A 23,091-nucleotide genomic window follows, 5' to 3' on the forward strand; every position below is an offset into this window, starting at 1 on the left:
CATTAGTATAGACCTTAATCTAACCTAACAGGTGTCCTTATAAGAAGAGGAAATTTTGACACACAGACAGACACCAGGGATATACATGCTCAGAGGAAAGCCTGTATGAGAGCATAGCAAGGTGACCACCTGAAGCCAAGGAGAGAAGCCTCAGAAGAAACCAAACCTGCCAAAACACCTTGATCTTATACTTCCAGTCTCCAGAACTGCAAGAAAATAAATTTCTGTTGTATAAGTCACCCAGAGTGTGGTACTTTCTATCACAGCCCTAGCAAACCAATACACTATGATAACAGCAACCAAAAAAAGAGTTGGAGTGATAATATTAGTATCAGACAAAATAGACTTTAAGACAAAAATTGTTACTGAAGACAAAGAAGGATATTCTGTAATGACAAAAGGATCAATTGAAAAGGAAAACATAATGATTACAAACATATATGCACTTAACAACAAGGCAGCAAAATACATGGGCAAAAACTGACAAAGCTAAAGGGAGAAATGGACAACAATAATCAGAGACATCAATACCCCACTTTTCCTAATGGATAAAACAACTAAAGACCAACAATGACAGTTATAACACCAAAAGCACAAGGAACCATTTTTAAAAAGGTAAGTTGGATTTCATTAAATTTATAAACTTTTCTGCTTCAAAAGACACTATCAATAAAGTGAAAAGACAATCTACAAAACAGGAGAAAATATTTGCAAGGCATATATCTCTTAAGGGTCTAGTATCTATAATACAAAGAAGTCTTAAAACTCAACAATAAAAAGACAAGTCTATTTTTTAAATTAGCAAAGAATTTGAATAGACAATTCCTCAAAGAAGATAAATACATAACCAATAAGCACATGAAAAAATGTTCAACATCATTAGTCGTTATGGAAATGCAAACTAAAACCTTAATGAAATACAACTTCACACACACTACAATGGCAAACAAAATAAAATAAAATAAGTGGGAAAGAGGTGGAGAAACTAGAGCTCTCATACATCATTCATTACAATATAAAATGTTGCACCTACTTTCTGTTAATCAGGTCCTCAAAACACAGAATTACCATATGGCCCACAATTTTACTCCTAGGTATATATGCAAAAGAACTAAAAACATACATCCACACAAAAACTGTTACATAAATGTTCATAGCAGCATTACTCATGACAGCTGAAAAGTGACACCATCCCATTGTCCATCAACTGATGGATGGATAAACAAAATAAACAAAATTCATACAGTGAAATATTTGGTCATTTAAAGGAATGAAGTACTGACACATGCTACACATGCATAAACCTTAAAAATATTATGCTAAATGAAAGATGCCAGTCACAGAAGACTTCATATTATATTATTTCATTCATACAAAATGTCCAGAATAGGCAAATCTAGAGTAGTGGTTGATGAGTTTGGGAGCAGGAAAAATGGGAAGTGACTACAAATGGGTATATAATTTCTATTTGGAGGTGATGAAAAAGTTCAGGAATTAGATAGTGGTGATGGTTGCATACTGTTGTGAATGTACTAAAAAGTACCGAATTGACCGGGCACGATGGCTCACACCTGTAATTCCAGCACTTTGGGAAGCCAAGAAGGGAGAATCACTTGAGGTCAGGAGTTCAAGACCAGCCTGGCCAACATGGTAAAACCTCATCTCTACTAAAAATACAAAAATAGCTGGGCATGGTGCCACATGCCTGTGGTCCCAGCTACTCGGGAGGCTGAGGCACGAGAATCACTTGAACCCGGGAGGCAGACGTTGCAGTGAGCTGAGATCGTGCCATTAAACTCCAGCCTGGGTGACAGAGTGAGACCCTATCTCAAAAAAATAAATAAATAAAAGATAAAAATAATAAGTACTGAATTACACACCTTAACATTGTGAATTTTATGGTATGTGAATTGTATCTCAATAAAGTTGTTTTTTTAAATTTAGTCAGGAAAATGAACACCTATAGAAAGACTTCCAAGATAGAAAATAAAACTTTATTTTGTCTTATAATCAGTTCAAGTCAAGAAACATTCATTGATTTGGACTGTGATAGATGCTAGGGATGCAAAGACAAATAATAAACCATGGCCGGGCGCGGTGGCTCATGCCTGTAATCCCAGCACTTTGGGAGGACAAGGCGGGTGAATCACGAGGTCAGGAGATTGGACTAACATGATGAAACCCCATCTCTACTAAAAATACAAAAAATTCGCCAGGAGTGGTGGCGGGAGCCTGTAGTCCCAGCTACTCAGGAGCCTGAGGCAGGAGAATGGCGTGAACCTGGGAGGCGGAGCTTGCAGTAAGTCGAGATCATGCCACTGCACTCCAGCCTGGGCGACACAGCGAGACTCCATCTCAAAAAATAATAATAGTAATAATAATAATAAACTATCCTCACCCTGGAGAAATTTAGTCTCTAACAAATACAATAAGTAGCAAATCTTTAGGAAGAATTTTGGTTTCTTCACCTGGTTTTCACTCTCAAAATATGTCATTTTGCCACGACAAACTTCAATTGAAAACTCAGCAAAACTCAATCAGTAGCCACCAAATTCAATAACCAGATGCTGAAGACAAACTAACTCAAATTCTAGCTACAGTCACACTTCTCTTCCAGCACAAGAAGGTCCCAGCTGTGGTCCAGCATCCTCGCCCTGACTGCTTTGTTGCAGTGTGTGATCCTAGCTTGAGGATGCCAAGTACTTTCTGTTTCTGTATTTCCTTACCCTTGCCTCAACCCCTGCCTACTGCCTTTACAAAACCTAGATTTTATTCCTTTAGGCACCTAACCCTTTCTTCAAACACCATTGAGGTTCTTGAGATTATCACAGATTTTTAAATCAGGCCATCAAAGCATATGCAGCTCCATTCCTTTACATCTTTTTATTTCATTTTCTACGTAAAGATCCATAATGCCTGTGCCTGGTGCCCTGCACTGAAGAAGCCGGGTATCAAAACCACCTCATACATTCAGTTGATCCAGAACAGGTACTGCAAACCAGACACAGACAGCACAACAGCACATGAATTTCGTTTGGCATGAGCTGTTCTAAAAACAGTATAATTACTTACCAACAAATTACACCCAAGAGATGTTTTACATACAAACTTACATGTAATTAAGTTTAGCTTCATATGAAAAATCTGAAGATTTGGCCATGGTGGGTCCAAATTCCCATGTGGCAACAATAAGGTGAGCCAAGTGGGGACATCGCCTTTCCTTCTGATGAAGTATGTCTCTCCATGATCCTCACCACTCCACAAGGCTACCATGTACAACACATCCAGCTCGTTTCATTTGTGATCTGTTGGCTCTGGAGATGTTGGAGTTTGAGACAAGTCCATGTCCAGGGAGTTAGAAGTTGTGTCCAATCATAAAGCGATCTCTTGGTTTAGGGTTGCATTGCCATGCTCCTCGACCTACGACAACCTCTCCTAGTTTCTCATGCCAACAACTGCTTCCTCTTCCTGTAATCACCAATCCTAAATATCACCTACATACCTGAACTACCCCAGGGAACTCCTGCGAGCATCTTCTGGCCTGGCAAGCTCCTATATGAAGTAGCAAAATTCCAGACCACATGGCAGAAGGCACTGAGGATCTCATCCATAGACTCATTCATTTCCACACTTACTTCTCTTTGAAGATAAATACTCCTAAATTTCTGAGTTCTGATTATCTAAAATGATGTTTTTCAAACTTTACTGTGCATCCAACATATGTGAGGATCTTTTAAAAATGCAGATTGAGGCTGGGCGTGGTGGCTCATACCTGTAATCCTAGCACTTTGGGAGGCTGAGGCAGGCAGATCACGAGGTCAGATCGAGACCATCCTGGCTAACACAGTGAAACCCCGTCTCTACTAAAAATGCAAAAAAAAAAAAAAATTAGCCGGGCATGGTGGTGGGCACCTGTAGTCCCAGCTACTCAGGAGGCTGAGGCAGGAGAATGGCGTGAACCCAGGAGGCAGAGCTTGCAGTGAGCAGAGATGGTGCCACTGCACTCCAGCCTGGGCAACAGAGAGAGACTCTGTCTCAAAAAAAAAAAAAAAGAAAAAAATGCAAATTCAAATTCAATAAGTCTGGTGTGGAGCCTGAGATTCTGCATTTCCAACAAGTTCTCTGGTGATCCTGATGCTGCCTGGATTGTGTGGACCACACTTTGAATAGCACGGAGTTAGAAGACTTACGAAGAAAGTGTCTGAGATGAGAGTTATCTGAATGAATTAGGCCTACAAGACTTGACTTTCTAACATTTTAAAAGTCCAAAATGTTAATTTTTTAGCATCCTGTGTCAAGTAATATCTGATCTATATAAATAACAACCCTTCATAATGGTCCATGAAGAAGAAATAGATCGTTCCTTTAGCCATTAGGCATTGGTTATTGAATATTCACTATGTGATCAATACTGGGCATTACACATGGACATCTGCCAAGTTTCCAAATATTTAGAGTGCTTAAAATCTAGTTGGCAAGAAGACTAACGGAAAACAATAACTAGTGCACCACCTAGAACAGCAGATGATTAAGATTTTAATTGCTACAAATGAGTGATTCCCAAGAGGGTAGCATATCAGCATCTGGGTAGAAGGCTAAACACAATTCCTCCCAACTCTTCCTATAAGATACTTACCCTACCCTTATTCTTACTGTCAATCACTGACGAGGGAAATTACATTGAATTCCAGGAATGGCATATTCTTCAGAAGAATGAGGTGGGAAAAATGACAAAAACCACTGTTTTTAAATTGCATACAGAGGGCAATGGAGACCTGGGGCCTGAAAGAGTAAGTAGAAGTGGTGGGCATTCCAGGTGGGAGTTGCTTCCTGTGGTAAAAGTACTGAGGTGGAGATGAGTCTAGGGTATTTATGGGACAGGAAGAAGACCTGTCTAATTAAAGTAAACTAGAGTGTCCCACTCACCATCACCCTATTCTTGATGGAGGAAGCATGGAAACTATCTCCTAAAAACCTGATGACCACCTGTTAAAAACACTGAAGAGATATTTCTTTATGAAAGGCTGAACTAGTTTACCTCTCAGATCCTTTCCAATTTTTCCTCAAGTGCAGAACAAAACTCTGATTCTCTTCTAACCCATAATTCTAAATTGAATCACTTGTCTTGCCTGCTGTTGATCATGGGAGACAAGTGAAGAGAAGGTAGATGTGTAAAAGTCCCTATAAATTTACAAAAAAAAAAAAAAAAAAAAAAAAAAAAACACTAAATCACTGCATTAGGTTAAGCATTCCATTTCTGCTCAGCATCCCCAGTTCCCTAAGACTGTTCTCATAGGGCTATTTTCAACTCTGTCATCAATCGTCTTTGTGACTCTTCCCTGAACCCTTTCCAAATTATCCCCATCCCTCTTATATAGGCAAGTGATGAATTACACTTCAGGTTTTCCCTGAGCACTCCATCTAAAGGAAGTCTCAGTTACACAATATTATCTGCCAAAGCCCACCTTGACAAAGCACTTAATGTACTTCCAACTAGGTTTTTTCATTTGTTGCTTATGAAATATTTAAAATATACATTTAGAAGTTCATATTGTTAAGAAGTTAACATAACAGTAGCCCATATACCAAATATTACTTCCTTAATTTAAGGTCAATGTAGACTTCTAACTTCTAATAAAAAAAAAATTCATAGTCTAAGATTGTGGCATATTGTTTTACTTGTTAATAATTTTTCCTTCCTTCTTTGTCCTTGCCATGATTCACTGTGGGCTAAGTATGTTACTGCGGTATACCATACATACCAACACCCAGATTTAACAAACATTAATAATTTTGCCATATTTGCTTTGCAATTATCTACTTATTTATTTATTCATATCTGTGTGGCCTGTTTTCCATTAGATTCTGTCTTATCTGGACAGAGCCATGTCTGATTACTAACCTCTTTTATACCCATTACTTAGCATAGAGCCTGGCATATAAGGTTCAATGAATAATGCATGAATGACTTTTGTCCTAGTATTAAATAATAGCCATCACAATAGACGACTTATTAAACAAAAGACAATGACTCCATCTTTACTAAAAGTCCAAAGAGGGAAAAAAAGAAATGAGTCTTTATTGAAAAATGGGAGTTTACATTTAAATGCATGCTATAGCTGGATATCAGACATCAGGATGAGTTAGTTGAGCAAGGTACAGAACTTCCCTTCCCTAGGGGCTCCTTTCCCTTGTTCCCTGAATAGCACATATATCTACCTAGATAACAGTGATACAGAAGATGAGCTCTTCTAGCTCATCTAGCTTACAGATGCCAACTCAATGGCTTAAAGAAGGAGAGAACAAAGGAGGAGAAGGAGAAAGAGAAGAAGGGAGGAAAAACTGGAGGGAGGAAGGGGTAGGGGCCTATACGGAAAGAATCCAAAACCACTATAAGACCATAAGAAATCATTCATTTTTTCTACATTAGGCCAACGGCAATATAGATTATGTCCTGAAAACTTTTGAGTATGAAGTCCACTTGGATGAAATGAAGTGAAGCCTAAGGCAAAAATATAAGAAAGGTTATATCCAACTGTCAAAGAAATCTGACAGTTTTCTCTACCTCCTTCGGCCTGTACTCCCTGCCACCCAATATCTTAGTACAAAATCCTAAAAGTCTGGGTCCCTCCCGCCATGGTTCTCTACATGCTCTCAAATACCAGATACACACACTTGTGTCCACTCCTCATCAAAACTTGCTGGGTCTAAGTTCTATTACTTTGAGCTTTTATTCTTCTAGCAGGTCACTGAGAGATACTATCCTTATTATATAAATGGCTGTCTATTACTGAAGACATCGCTTCCTTAATTTACAGTCAATGTGAACTTCCAACTCTCTAATAAAAAATTTCATAGTCTAAGATTGTGGCATATTGTTTTATTTGTTAATAAGTCTCCCTTTCCTCTCTGTCCTTGCCATGGTTCACCACAGACTAAGCATATGACTTAGGTATACCACTTGATATAACAGAAATCATTTCTAATCAGCGTCATAAGGAAATGTTTTTCTCACTCCACAGACATCTGACTCCACAGATAAAATATTACACAAGCACCTTTCCACTATGCAGTTAGCATATGTCAGCTTGGGGAAGCAGTCTTACCCTCACTGCCCATCACTTTGCAGAGCAAACTCATTGATGCAGGGGCCACAGTTTGGCTGAATCCATAGTTTCCACTGTTTCTTTTTGTGTTTCCTCAAGATCAGAAGGCACTACATCTTCATGAAGTGGGTAGCATGTGGATTGGCTGCTTTCTAAGTACAACTTCCTTTCTTCACGAAGCCATCACCTTATCTGTACCTGAGCCCAGTACCCTGTCAGTTCTGTCCCGAGCAACTTTTCCAATCTCATGAATAATGGTTAACCAAAAACAAAAAAAAACCTCTTCCTATAACACGAGTTTTCAGTGATAAATGAACAAAAGCATCACCGAGCACTCATCTCTGAACAAATGCCAAAAGCTGATTCATTCTCTGCATGACATCGATGGTTTCATCCAACCATAAAGTGAAATATCTGCTAGCATGCACTTGATAGTAATCACTCTTCCACACTCCACTCCACTAATATTATGCCACAGCCAACCATGTCATTTGACAAAGGAGTTTTGTCAATAACTTCTGGTTTCTTTCTAAGGATGTTTGTCTTTAACTTTCCAGTTGATTTTCCAAATGTCTCTTCAATAATATGACTCATACTTATTTTGCTACAAGGATCCTTGAATGATGCTAATAGAATTATAGTCTCTTACCTACCTTTAGCCATATAATACATTAATTTTATAAAGGAAAGCATTATTGTGTGCTTGTCCTAGAAAACTTCAATAGTATAACAGAGAAGCCACTGTGCTTTGTTCGAAAATGACACAAAAACATCCATGGCTTCATGCCACTATTGGACAAAGTTTCATAACAGGCAATGATTACGGATTCATTTGGTCCTAATGGGGATAGCAAGTCCAATAAAAAAACAGTTTTGAGATAGTTATTGTCATATTTCCATTTGCACTTTTCAATTTCAGCTACTGTTCTGAAATTGTCACTCTCACAGATTCCCTCGTCTCTACACATACGTATTCCCATTTTATTTGCAGTGGGATTCAGTTCTCTAATTATGTTTATTATATTCTGAAATGTAGCATTTACCGTACTATTTTCATCACTATTTTTACACTTTAATGAACTACTTTTGAACCACTTATCTCATTTTGTGAAATGGGAATACAATTTAAGAACAGCAAAAACGAAGGGGAACATCACACACCGGGGCCTATTGTGGGGAGGGGGGAGAGTGGAGGGATAGCATTAGGAGATATACCTAATGTAAATGACGAGTTAATGGGTGCAGCATACCAACATGGCATATGTATACATATGTAACAAACCTGCAGGTTGTGCACATGTACCCTAGAACTTAAAGTACAGTAAAAAAAAAAAAAAAAAGAACAGCAAAAACAAAAAACAATCTTTTAACAATAAAAAATAAGTAAATGATATAAAAATTATATTAACAAACATGAAGTGGACCATTAACAAAATGTAAGCTATACGCACTCACCAGTGCAGTCTTTGCAGCACAAATACAAGCTTAAATATGATAATAAGTTTTAAGAACATAAGGGGATATGTGCTGAAATCATAATTAAATGGCCTATCTCAAGGCCCTGCATGCTTTGCAACACCCACAACACCCTTCTGGTCTCATTTCTGACTCCCTCCTCGTCAATCCACCCCATCATGCTGATCTTGCAAATCTCTGAATATATCCGTATTCTTTTCTCAGGGCCTTTGCACTGGCCATCTTGCAACTCTATCCCTCAGGTATCTGTATTAAGTAACTTCTCTTACCTCCTTTTAACTCTTTGCTTAAGGTCTCTTTCTCCATGAAGCCTTCTCCATAAAGCCTACTCAACCACACTTACCCTGTCCTACTTTCTCTTTCTTCCAAAGCACTCATCTCCTTCTAGCATAATATATAATTTAGTTACTTGGTTTATTATCTGTCTCCCACCTCCCACCTGCCTGCCCCCAATAGAATGAAAACTCCACAAGGTCAGGGATCTTTGTTTTATTCATTGATATATTCCCAGCACCTAGATCAGAGACTAACCCACAGACGGAGCTCAATACATATTAGCTGAATGAACAAATAAATGAATGGATGAATGAATTAAATTTTTTCACTGCTTTTCCCTTCTAACCACCAAACTGCCTATGGATCTTACTTTGAGAATTAAAAAGAAAATGACAAGCCATCAAAGGTTTTTAAGCAAAAGAATTATATCAACAGAATGGTATCAAAATAGACAAGATCAGGAGATGATTTAAAATTTGGAGAGGCTAGATTCAAAGAGTTTAGTTAAGAAGTCAACCAATGAAAGAGATAAGGCCATAAATGTCCAATTACTAGGACTTCTTAAGTAGTTTATTTCAAACCTACAATGCACATATCTATAGATACATTATCAATGTTTATCTATACATACATTGCATACACACATGTAAACATATATGTTGAACAAGCCTAGAAGAAGCTAAGGACATTTCTCTATCATATGGATATATTACATATAAAAGCTTATGACTTCAGTCATAGTTAGAATAGCCATAAATCCCAGTGTTCCTGGCACAGTCTCAGTTTATGCTTATTGATCTAATGCCCTTTCCAGTTAGTGCCATATTTTACTCTCAAAAGTATCCTTGTCTGGATTTTTTTTAATTATATAGTCATCCTACTTATAAAAAAGATACATAAGCTGGTCACGGTGGCTCATGCCTGTAATCCCAATACTTTGGGAGGCTGAGGAGGGTGAATCATGTGAGGTCAGGAGTCCAAGACCAGCCTGGCCAACATGGTGAGATCCCGTCTCTACTAAAAACACAAAAATTTGTCAGTGGTAGTGGTGCATGCCTGTAATCCCAGCTACTTGAGAGGCTGAGGCACAAGAATCGCCTGAACCCAGGAGGCAGAGGATGTGGTGAGCCAAGATTACGCCACTGCACTCCAGTCTGGGCAACAGAGTGAGACCTTGTCTCAAAAAAAATAAAAAATAAAAATAAAAAAATAAATTTCTTCTTATTTAGACATGCTGACCAAGCTTTTGAGGACTTAAGTGGAGTGAGTTTGGGAAAGGTGACAGCCATAATTAATTGTAACATCCACTGGCCAACATAGCAAGTGAGCTGTGTTACAAACACACAATTCTTTGGTAAAGGAGCATAGCAACTACTGCAGAAGCAAATGCCACAAACTTCATATATCTAACTTTGGTAAAGAACCCAAACCCTTGCCAGGTCACCTGCATCATGTCAAACCCCCATGAGAATTTTCATGTGGTGAACAGACACACCAGTTCTCCCTCTCTGCAACTTCTCTGTATGAAAAGCTGAGATCCCAACCAAACGCTGGAGACACAAGAGAGTACAGAAAACAAAAGCCCTCCTATTATCCTTATGTCCCAGAGAGCTTGGAAACTAAGAGAATGAGGAGTCAAGTCTTCACAACAACACTTGTGTTCTGGAATCTCAGTAAATATCCAAGATCTGGACCAGACACTAGATCTTGAAACTTGCATTCCTATCTCTAAGAGCCATGGTAACCATCAGGTCTGCAAACAGGTTTTGTAGAAACTGTTCTCCCAAATCACAGGATTTGCCCCAATTAGAGTCAGCTCTAGATATATGGACAGGTGCTCATTTGTATGGTGCTTGAAGACAATAATAATATGAGCTTACAGCCATGGCAGACACTTAATAATTTAAGAATAAAACTATTTTATTCACTATGTGTATAAACAGATGGCAAGCAATTATCCCATTCTCCTATCTTTCTTCCTCCTATTTCATTTTTTCTTATGTATTTTTCAGGTTTAATTTTTTTCTGATTTTCTATCTTTACATTTAATAAATAAAAGACTGAAATAAAGCAAGACTCAAAATCTGGTGTCGGAAGAGGGGTGATGAAAAAAATTCAGGATTCCTTAATACCTAGGGTGACCAGATAATTAACTTATCACCCAAACCAGGGCCTTTTTGCACGTGAAAGGGGGTGCTTTTGATAATTAAGATAAATCAACAGGAATAAACTGGCACTGTCACAAGCAAAGCAGGGCATCTGGTCACCTTTCTAATCTCTCATTCATATCCTGATACAAAAGGCATCCTGTGTGTAATGAAGCAACCTCTGCCTCTGTTAAATCAATCAAACTTCAAACACAGTCCTCCCTCTTTCAGGCCAGGCCTGGCTTTTGATAACAGAGCTGGAAAGGTTTTCACCCAACGCTGCCATTCCCTATCCAACACACCAAGCAAAACTGGTTCCAGTTTTTCCCCAAGAAAGCAGTCAGCAATGCACAAGAATGTGGATCCAGGCCAGGCCCACAGCAAGCCCCAGGTGAGGAGCCTCTGGTTTCTCTTAAAGGAACACTTTACAACAGAGAAAGCCACGTGGCACCTGGTTAGAGGTTACACAGATACCAACCATATAGATTTAACAAGCATTTTGAATGCAAGATCATTTCATTGATGTGTAGGCACATATTAAAACTGGGAAGATCCCAAAAGCCACCTCTCCTGCAAACACCTTGATCTAGGAGAAAACGCCAAAGCATCTGCCCTCAACTATAGGTAACAACCTTGATTTCTTCACCTTTGGCTGAAATCAGTGTTGCAAAAGCCTTTTAAAAGAGTAAGAAAATAGGCTTTTCTCCCAAGATCACATTGCCCAAGTGAAACAGAACCAGTGCTTACTTTTATTTCTTGCCTCCTTTTCAGAGGGGTCAAACATTGCCCATATTCCTCACTAAATTTAGTCCTGTGGCTGGCAAATGTTAATTTACCGGAATATTTTCCTTCGCATTTGTAACGAGGGAAAACCAGTTTTGTGATCTGGTTGCAATCTACAGCACACAGATAATCCACAACAGTGGTAGGGGCAGAAAAGCTCCAGCTGGTTTATCTCAAATGTTCAGAATGATTTTCATTTCTTTACCAACACTACAGTCATTCATAAAGATTCATTGCCAAATGTTGCCCAATACAGTGATAGAGGCGATGGTGAAGCGAATGTCTTAGGCTGGGAAATCATCATGGAAGTACAGTACTGCCCAGACCTCAGAGTCTGCCGCCAAATGCTGGGAATTAAGAAACCACCTGTCATGGAGATGGTGAAGGAAACTGGATTCAAACTAATGCAGCCTAAAGTCAGACAAGAGACGGTTTGAGTCCAAGGGGCCATTTATATACAAGAGCTAAGAAAGGTGCAACTGATTTTCCCCCAGAAACAGCATGATTATTTTTAAGTTCAAAGACATTTTTGCTAATAAACTGCTTCACACAACCACATTGAAGCCAAAACGTGCCAATGAAATAATCAAAACAAATAGCTCAATTGGGACTTTTTGAATATTCAACAAAAAGAAAAATTAAAGCTGGTTAGACTGCTGGACGACAATGTTATAGTGTCTCCTTTAAGAGATCAAAATTATGTCTTTGCCACCCTCCACCCCACCCTACCCCACCTCTAATAGTGAAGTGGATAATTTCTGAAGAATACAATGACCCTTTATGACTGGCTTCTCTAGTCAGCTAGGGATGCCATCTGTCTCCCACGCTATATAAACAATCCCCGCAGGAATCTTCTGATGACCAAACAGATTAGCAAACTCCAGATTTTCACACCATCAATAATGTCCCCATCCAGATTAGGCCTTTTATTTTAATAACTCCAAAGATAAAAGTCAATAACTGATCTTTCTTTCTTTGTAGATAATGTGTGTGTCATTTTAAAGATAACCTCTTGGAATATACAGCCATCTGTTGGGAAGAGAGAGAAAAAAAGCTCTCTCTAGGCAACAGAAGAAATGAACCCTTGAGGGAACAGGAGAAACAGTAAAAAGAAAATCATATATTTATAAGACAAACACATGGAGGGCTCTACTAATTACACTAAAATATTCTTCTTCTAAATGACAAACTATAGAACACTACTCCAGAAAAGACAAGTTTCACACTTTCACAAAGGCATACATATACGAAAAACAGAGTTTGCGTGAGTCTAGGACAGTGAAAGCAGAAATCGTATCCAAAAAGCTAAAGGCCCCCGAAGTTTGCATGCTGTCCACCTCTATCTGTAATGATCACAAATGTTTTCCTTCCTGAAGTTTAATATCGATTGAACCCTTGTGACTCTAATTGTGAGCTCTCTCTACTGACTCCAAAGACTTCTAACTCTAAAAGAAATAAATGTGCCTGTAAAGATGTTCTCTAAATTAATAATAATAAACGACGAAAAGCACCCAAGCGCTGCTAATAGGGAAGACAAGGCATGAGAGAGCCAGACCTCTGCAGTCGCGCGTCCTCGGAAACGTCTACGTCTAAATCTGCAGCCCCAGTTTCCTCCAGGCCCCAAGCTCCAGCAGAGGATGTTCACCGCACATTCCCAACCAAAAAGGAAATGAAGCGTCCTCTCCCTCAACTGATGCTCAAATAGACCCCAAAGTCCCAGTTTCCCGGGAGAACCAAACCATCAAACACATCCTGGTGTCTCTCGCCCGCGTTTCTGGGCAGCGGAAACCGAAATGTCAAATGAATGACCGCGCCGGGGCGCAAGGGAGGAAAAACAAAGCCACCTCCCGCCGTCCGCTACCTGCGGCGAGGGCCGCGCGCTCACCTGGGCTCTGCGCCCGTCGCCGCGGGCTGCGGGTGGGGACCGGGCCGCGGGGCGGGAGGGCGCCCCCGCAGTCGCCCGGACCCGCGGCCCCGGTGCCCTCCGGCCGGTCAGTGCGCGCCGCGGAGAAAGCAAGCGGCCGGGGGCGCCGCCGCGCGTTGCATGCAGCTCCCGGCTGCTGCGGCCGCTGCCACGGAGCCGAGAGTCTCTGCGCTGCAGTCCCCGACCCCGAGACCGCGAGAAGCGCCCAGAGAGACGCGGCGCAGGGCAGAGCGCGCCCGGCGCGCCCCTCAGCGGCTCTTCCCGCCGCCCTCCGCAGCGGGCTGGGTCTCGGCTCGCCTTTGTGCTGGCATCTTCCTAGCTCCCAGCGACACCGAGAGCTCCCGAGGCGGCTCCGCGCCGCCGCCCACCCCCGGGTTACGCTGCGGCCCCCGCGCGACCCGCCGATTCTGTCGAGTCAGCAGCGGCGGCGGGGACGCGCGAAGCCATGGCTCCCGCCCGCGCTCGGGAGGGCGCCGGGGGTCCTGCGCCTCCGGGAGGTTTGTGGCCGAGCGCGGCGCGGCCCCGAGCGGCCCCGCAGCTCCCGGCTCCCCGCTGCTCCCTCTCCAGGCGCCGGCCAGCCCGCGTAGCCACCCTCTCACCGCTCCCCGCCACCACCTTCCTCCCGCCCGGGTGCCCGGCGGCAGCTCCGGCCGCGGCGCCCCAGTCGGCGGAGAGCAAAGGGCCTGGCCCCCTCACCTCCAGCCGCGCCGGCGCCCCTCCCGCTAGACGCTTCGGCGGCATCTGTCCGCACCGCCCTGCGGGAAGGCTGGGCTGGGAGCTGCCGGCACGTCGGGGACCGGTGGAAGGGAGGCGGGGGCAGAGGACAGGAGGGACAGCCAGACCTTGGCCAACGGGACCTCCCTGAGGAAGGTGCGGAAGAACGGGGCGGGTGCAGCTGGGCAGAGGACGAGTCCCGCGGTTGCGGCGGAGCCTGAGTTGCTCTCCTACGAAGCCGAAGGACAGGAGGATTCCTAGAGGCGTCGCGGAGGATGCAGGAGACCCTCTGAGGTCATGCAGACAACACTGTTCCTCAACCCCACCAGAGAGCTGAATAGGGGAGTGTCATGCCTCGGTTTCCCCAACTGCAAGGGCAAGACGGTAATACTCATGTCGCACACACAGGGTGTGGTCACGATGAAAAAAACTGGATTGTTGAAAGCATTCCCGGGATACTTTGCCTAAAGAGGGCACTAAAATTTAAAATTACTGTATTAATACTTTCGGCTATTTACGTCTATAGCGTCTTCATCAAGCCAGTCCCACGTAGGAGAAAAAGTAAAAATGCTAAAGTGTAAATATATTGTGTCCCTCCCTACCCACCCTTGCGTCTATCCAGATATAGGGAAGATTTATTCCGTTTTACAATTTAACTATATCCATATGGAGTAAGTCCCCAAATAATGGATATCCATTCCTTTGGGACTTTTGAGTATGTGTGCTCAATATTATCCATCACTCCGCCTTTTCTGGTAACAGCAGTTCATTATTCCTATGGGAACTGCCCTTCCCCCTCACCCACAATGAGTCTTTGTGGCTCCAGGGTACTGACACCTCCCATCCTCAGCCTCCAGAACTAGCCAGTCATCTTCCGGACCGCAGTGATCGGTTCTGGGATGGGCATGTTGACCCAGGAACTCGGTCTGGATGTATTACTGCAGAAAAATAAGCTCTTTAACCTGGTATAATTAAATTGGAAGGACATAAGCCTACGGTAACGAAGACCAACAGTGCATGCCAATGAAGCCACCTTTGAGGGAAGAAAAGCTGAGGGTGAGAGGGTGATGTCTCACTCTCTGAGAAACCTCAGGAGGTAAATGTGTCTGCAGTGAACTCTACCCTTGAAACCATAAATTCTCTCCCTTTTATTTCAAGTCAGTGTCAGCTGTGTTTTGTCACATGTCGCAAAGGAGCCCTGACTCCTTAGTCCCCTGGATCTGTCAGCCCAGACATCACTGTTAGGCTCCTCCACAGAATCAAGGAACCCCACCGCACAAAAGACCCAATTCCAGTTCTTGCGGGAAGAACGGGGATCCTAGAGCTTCGTTCCCACATGATGTTCTCCTTTACAACTTACTCAAATCCAGCAACCTCACACCTGCAATCCTTAGCTTCCTGTGTGGATTAACCGCTATGTTACATTTTATTCAAAATGGGCCAGGTGCGGTGGCTCACACCTGTAATCATGCCTGAGGCAGGAGGATCTCTTGAAGCCAGGCATTTAAGACCAATCTGGGCAACACAGTGAGACCCCACTAACACAGGAACAGAAAACCAAACACTGCATGTTCTCACTCATAAGTGGGAGTTGAACAATGAGAACACATGGACACAGGGAGGAGAACGTCACATCAGGGAGGAAGGGCCTTTCGGGGGTTGGGGGACTAGGGGAGGGATCACATTAGGAGAAATACCTAATGTAGATGATGGGTTAATGGGTACAGCAAACCACCATGGCACGTGTATACCTATGTAACAAACCTGCACATTCTGCACATGTATCCCAGAACTTAAGTATAATACATTAAAAAATAAATAAAAATAAAAATAGCCAGGCATGCTGGCCTGAACCTGTAATCCCAGTTACTCTGGAGGCTGAGGCAGGAAGATCAGTTGAGCCCAGGATTTCAAGACTGCAATGAGCTGTGATTGCACCAATGCACTCCAGCTTGAAGACAGAGCAAGACCCTGTCACCTTGTCAAAAAAGAAGAGGAAAAGGAAGAAGAGGGAGGAGGAGGAGGAAAAAGAAAGAAAACAAAAGGAAGGAAGGAAGGAAAGGAGAGAGGGAGGAAGAGAGAGAGAGAAGAAAAGGAAGAGGAGGAGGGGAGGGAGGGAGGGAATGGAGGGAGGGAGGGAAAAAGAAGAACCCCAAAAATGAATACAGGTTAAGTGAATCACTATTGCTGCCCTAGGTTTTAAAAAACATTTTTGTTTCACTTTAAAAGCAGCCCCAACTACCTTTAAAACTTTCTACATATGAACCATTAAAACCGAGACTAAGGCATCAAAGAACACTAATAGCAAAGTCATCCTAAAAATCTCAGACTTGCAAAGGTGTGTAAAGATTAGGCAGGTTCTTTCACATTGCACTCCCCATTCGTCATCACCACCACTCCCCTTCACAGGATCTCTGACCGGGTCTCACTTATCCTCTCGTGGAGCCATTCGCTTAAATAGAACTCAGTATTTCACAAGCTGGTCAATTCTGCTTTGAAACTGCCCTGACATTAGGAAATGATCCCTTACATTGAGTTAAAATACTTCTTCCACCTGACAGTACTCCAAGCACTAAAAACAAACTTGTGAACCACTTGAATTGTCTCTTTTCCAAGATCTTTGCATGACCCAGAAGTCATATGGCGATGTGTCCTGACCCTTCGTCATCCTAGATTGCTTCCCTTCTACAGATGTGCTCAGGTTTGGGACTGCTCCTTCTGAAGCATATGGCCAAAGCTAAACCCAAAGGCAGATTCCAGGAAACTCATACTCCAGCCCTCTTCCAACAACACAGAAGGAACCTGAAAGACATGTTCATGTGGTCTTATATTTTTGTAAAAGCTTCCAAAGTCATATATTTTAACCTCAAGCAATTTGCAGTGGACTGAATGTTTGTGCTCCCCCAAATTCATGTGTTGAAATCCTAACCCCTAATGTGATGGTATTAGGAGATGGGGCCTTTGGGAGGTGATGGAATAAGTGCCCTTATTAAAAGAAACCCAAAAGAGCTCTTCACCCTCTTTCTGCCTCTTGAGGATACAAAGAAAAGATGGCAGTCTGCAACTAGCAGAGGGCCTTCCCACCCACATCACAACCATACGGGCACCCTGATCTCATTCTTCCGGCCTCCAGAGCTGTGAAAAATAAATTTCTGTTGTTCATAAGCCACCCAGTCTAGGATGCTTTGTTATTGCAGCTTGAATTAAGACAAGACTGCTGTCTCTTTTCATTCTAACTTCCCTGTTGTCCTAATACCCCTTGTTCTGAAAGAAGTGGAGTGATTGTGGACATTTGTGGGGATCTGGCTAAAGGGAAGTTGAGTTTGTTAGGTGGAATACATTTATGTGGTCTGTGGGCATTAAAGTTGTAACAGTGACATCTATTTTGACTGTGCAAAGACTTACAGTCACTTGGGCCCTTCAGTGTTGTGACACAAAAATTATACCACCAAGTATTAATAACTGCATTCTTCAGCACTCAGCACAGAAGCATATGGGTAACGGGATAAATGATGTTTGAAATGTATGTACGGACTCAGGACTAAAATATGGAAAACCCTCCTACATCTTATTGTTTATATGGGAAATAAATTTAATAGTGATCTTCCTAAACTTGAAAATCCTAAAAATATGTTACTTTCCCAATAATGCATTGTGGACTCAAAAGAAACTCCTCTAAACTACCAATAATAAAAACAGATTTTAGTCAACTTTACTAGTGAAAACACTGGAATATCTATTAACTTTATAGAACATAATGTCACAAAATCATTTTCATATGAAGAATAAATCAAAGAGTATAAAGCCGAAATACGTAGGAAAAACGTATCACAGAGGTATGTCAGGCAGTTAATTAATTTAAAGATCATAGTATTTTTCTGTACTTGGTGGTCTAATACTCGTAAGGTTTTTTTTTTTCTCTCTCTTTTCTTTTCTTTCTTTTTTTTTTTTTTTTTTTTTTTGAGATGGAGTGTCACTGTCGCCCAGGCTAGAGTGCAGTGGTGCAATCTTGTTTCACTGCAACCTCCACCTCTCAGGTTCAAGCAATTCTGCCTTAGCCTCCAGAGTAGCTGGAATTACAGGCACCCACCACCACATCAGCTAATTTTTGTATTTTTAGTAGAGACTGGGTTCAACCATGTTGGCCAGGCTGGTCTCAAACTCCTGATCTGAAGTGATTCACCCCCCCTCGGCTTCCCAAAGTGCTGGGATTACAGGCATGAGTCACCATGCCCAGCCTTGTAAGATTTTTTAAATGTGTAAATTGTTGTGAATTTTTTTATTCTGGATATATATTATTCTCAGTACCTCACTTTGTATTTATAATGTTTATTTTTTTTTCTTAAAGAGTGTCCTGAATTGGGAGTTTAAGACCAGTCAGGCCAACATGGTGAAACCCTGTCTCTACTAAAAATACAAAAAATTAGCTGAGCGTGGTGGCAGGTGCCTGTAATCTCAGCTACTCAGGAGGCTGAGGCAGGAGAATTGCTTGAACCTGAGAGGCAGAGGTTGCCGTGAGCCAAGATCATGCCGTTGCACTCCAGCCTGGGCTACAAGAGTGAAACTCTGTCTCAAAAAAAGAAAATAAAAGAAGAGAAGGGAAGGGAGGGAAGGGGAGGGGAGAGAAGTGAGAGGGGAAGGGGAAGGAGGAGGGGAAAGGGAGGGGAAGGGGGAAGGGGAAGGTGAGGGGAAGGGGAAGGAGTGGGGAAGGGAAGGGGAAGAGAAAGGGAGGGGAGGGAAAGGGGGGGGAAGGGAGGGAGAGGGAAGGAGTGTCCTGAATTGTATAATCTTCAGTCTCCACAGAACCTGAATCTGTCCTCAGTGTGACCTAATTTGTGTTGTATTCAAAGAACGGGAGCTTCCAGGCCAGGCACCATGGCTCATGCCTGTAATCACAGAACTTTGGGAGGCCGAGGCAGGTGGATCGCTTGAGGTCAGAAGTTCGAGACCAGCCTGGCCAACATGGTGGAACCCAGTCTCTACTAAAAATACAAAAATTAGCCAGATGTGGTGGTGGGTGCCTGTAATCCCAGCTACTCAAGAGGCTGAGGTAGGAGAATCTCTTGAACCTGGGAGGCCGAGGATGCAGTGAGCCAAGATCACACCACTGCACTCCAACCTGGGTGACAGAGTGAGACTTCATCTCAAAAAATGTGGGAGCTTCCAATTGAAGAGATGACTAATTTAACCACAATATTGCCTTGAGACAGTCATTTCTGTAGTATTTTATCTGTCAACCATCCTAAGAGAATGAATTAATGGTTACAGCCAGGGAATTTGTAGAATGACCAAAGGATATCCATTTGAATGCCAAAATATATTCTTAGATGTATTATGACGTTTCTGCCTTTTTAAAGAAAGTATACTGAATATAATTGACTCATTATTTTCATAGTGGCTATGATTTATTTATCATACTCTAATTCAGTGATACTCTTAGAAGCTTGTATGTATAAGTGGTCTTGCCCTTACACTAAATGGCCTCAGGTTACTATCGGGTTTTTTTTGTTGTGGTACTTTAGGAGTAACTTTTTCTCTAGGGCCTTGCATTTTTTTCCTGTCACCACTCATTTTTTTCCTTTCTTGATAATCTTTCTTATCACATTCTAATTTCCTGCTTATGGTTTTGTATGGAATTGACAGACTAAATAAATATTAGAACTTTGTCTAAAATGGCTGTGGGAGGGAGGAGGTTCAGTGGATAATGGACATGAACTTTAGTGCATAAATTCTGTGATATCTGTTTTTGTTGCTCAGTATCCTTTCTTTCTGTCTTCTAATTCTCACTCATTACCAATGATGAGAATCTCTCTGCGTTCTCCATTTCACATATTCTTTAAGTAAATATTTAATAACCACTTACTAATGAGAAAGGATCTCTTCTAACTATCGAGGATACAGAGGTGAAGGGAATAGACAAAAATCCCTGCCCTTGTGATGTTGATATTCTAGTGGGATAGGGAAGCAGAGATCGAATAATAAGCAACATGTGGCAGAGTGTCAGTGCTTGCAAAATCCATGTGTTCTTCTACATTTTCCATCCTCCTTTGCAATTAGGATAGCCATGTGACTACTTCTGGCAAATAGAATTTAAGCAGTTTTGATGGGTGTCACTTGTAGCTGTGAAGATTAAGAATATAGTGTGACTTCTCTCATTCTCTTTGCCTTCACTGGAAACCACAGAGGCCATGCGTTGAAAAGATATCCTCACAAAATGGAAGACTGGATCCCTGAGCCATCATTTGGTGGGGTCCTGTAATGTGAGCAAGAAAGTGTTAAGCTACTTAGATCTCATCCACAGTCAGAGACTTCACTCGTTTGTTTCCCTAAAATGGATATTTGGTTACCAGAAGGCAATATATTGGTCTTCACCAATAACTATATCCTTCTATATATTTCCCAGGCTTTCTTGTAGTTAAATGGCAATGTGACTAACTCTATCCAGTGAAATGTAAGCAGAACTAATACAGGTCACATCTGGGTTAAGATGGTGAATTTACATAACGTGCCTTCTCTGTCTCCCTTTCCCCCTTCCCTAGAGACCATGAAAAGCCACATTTTGAAAGATAGCAGCATTGCGACATGGAAGTCTGGCTTTCTGAGTTTCACGTGGAAAAGAGCTACCCAAGAGAATAGCTCCACTTACCCCGGACTTGTTACTTGAATAAGAAATAACCATTTCTCATGTTAAGCCACTCATATTAGGGAGTTGTCAGAACTGCTAGTGTTACTTCTCCTAAGCACAAATAAATTTAAAAATGTAAATTATGTTCACATAAGTATGAGAAAAGAGAAGAAGACGGAGATAGAAAGTTTTCAAGGTGTTGGAATATTAGATAGTAAAGTGAAACACCTTCCCTGAGAAGATGCCTTTTAAATAAAGACCTGAGAAAAAGAACCAAACAAGCAGTCATGAGAAACAGGCCAGATGCCGTGGCTCACGCTGTAATCCCAACACTTTGGGAGAGCAAGACGGGAGGATCATTTGAGTCCAAGGGGCTAGGTGAGAGGATTACTTAACCCTGGGAAGTCCAGGCTACAGTGTGCTATGATCATGTCACTACTGCACTCCAGCTTGGGGAACAGAGGAAGACTGTCTCAAAAGAAGGAGAAGGAGAAGGAGAAGAAGGAGAAGGAGGAGAAGGAGAAGGAGAAGGAGAAGGAGGGAAATAGCAAGTACAAAAGTGCTGACAGTATCAGAGATTCTGTCCACCATCACCTTGTCTTTAAGATTCTTTACAGTAGTATTTGCCCATACCAAGTTTCAAAAAAATGTATTATTTTTATGAGCTTCATTTATCCATTTATTCAAAAAAGTTAAGTATTCCAGAGACCAATACAATGATATGGGTGTAATGTAAATATATTTATGATTCTGTTACAAAGTTATTATTATTATTAATACTTATTTTTCATTTTGTTTTGTGTGTGATTCATCTCTCTTGCTTGGTAACAAAAACATTTTTTTAATCTAAGAAAAAAAGAGCCAACCCGATAAAATTAGTGTGATATAATGATTAAAGGATTCTATTTAGATTAATTCTCAATTTGTTTAGTTTGGCAAGGCTCAGTCTCCCAGATTTGTCTCCACTCTCAAGCTAGTGGCTGGGAGGAAAGGTGGCAATGGTGGCTTCTGTGATTGCATGACAGCGGCTTGGTTGCTGGATCCAGCTGTCCACATGGCATCCTTGAGCGTACTGGCCTCTCATGGGGAGTAGCCGTCTGAGTTGCCTGGACCGCAGAAGGTTAACTGGTCCCACCCTGATGATTCCACTTATAGCAACTGACGCCTGTGGCTGCTGTGACTCCCAGTTTGATCTCACAGTTTGATCTCTCAGCTTGCAAGGGGCCCAGCATTGCTTCCTAGCTGATTTGACCTCCTCATAGTTGCTGCTGCTGCTACTGCTGCTGCTGCTGCTGCTGCTGCTGCTGCTATAGATTCCTCTAACGTTCAGTCATATGTGCCATCAATTCCATGGCCTGGGCTCAGTAAATAAAGTTAAACTCAGAGTTTCCCTCTGCCTAACCATGACACTGCACCCCTGAATTTACTTGGCTACAGCTGCTCTCAGGTTGGCACCAGGGCATCCTGTGAGGCAGTCTCCTTCCTAACCCTTACATATAAGCTGAAGCAAGAGTCCCTGCCCTAACATATCCACTCTTCTGGGCCAAAGCCCGGAAAGGGCATATATTTTGAGGAATACATCTGCCACACGGTGGGCCTCTCCTATCTCTGCCTTCTCCCATGACCTGCCAGACCTGGAAGAGATGTCTTTTCTTTCACCGTCCCTTCCTGTCTACCTGGGACTTCCTCTGGTCAGAAGCAGAGCCCCTGGGCTTTCCAGTGCCTTTACAGCATGTGTTCCCTCCCAAAACCAGCCACACTGCTAAGCCTCCGTGGAGGTAAAGATGGGGAAAGAGGTCTGCTTAACAATGAGGGAAACTAAATCAGGAGGTATTTTTAAAATATTGCACTTGCAATATTGGCAGAGGGTACTGAACTCAGTAAGTTCACTATATAATTTCTCTTTTGAGGAATTAGTTGCACTATTATTCTAACTTAATGGTGAGGAAATTGAAGCACAGAAAGGATAAGTCATTTACCAGGATGAGCGCCAGGTTTTGAACTCCTTGTCCAGTGGTTTTTCTACCATGGGGTATCGTC

At 42.1% G+C, this 23,091-nt stretch overlaps 1 protein-coding gene across 1 annotated transcript in view; it reads right to left on the reverse strand.

The window, feature by feature from the left end:
* Nucleotides 1–14,839, reverse strand: part of HECW2 (HECT, C2 and WW domain containing E3 ubiquitin protein ligase 2) — a 386,375-nt gene extending 371,536 nt beyond the window's left edge. Inside the window, exon 1 of the mRNA XM_015131908.3 lies at nucleotides 14,409–14,839. The gene's annotated coding sequence lies outside the window, so the exon portion shown is untranslated. The remainder of the gene's footprint in view (nucleotides 1–14,408) is intronic.
* Nucleotides 14,840–23,091: the final 8,252 nt, after the last annotated feature.

Source organism: Macaca mulatta, chromosome 12 (genome assembly GCF_049350105.2).
Source record: "Macaca mulatta isolate MMU2019108-1 chromosome 12, T2T-MMU8v2.0, whole genome shotgun sequence".
NCBI lineage: Eukaryota > Metazoa > Chordata > Mammalia > Primates > Cercopithecidae > Macaca > Macaca mulatta.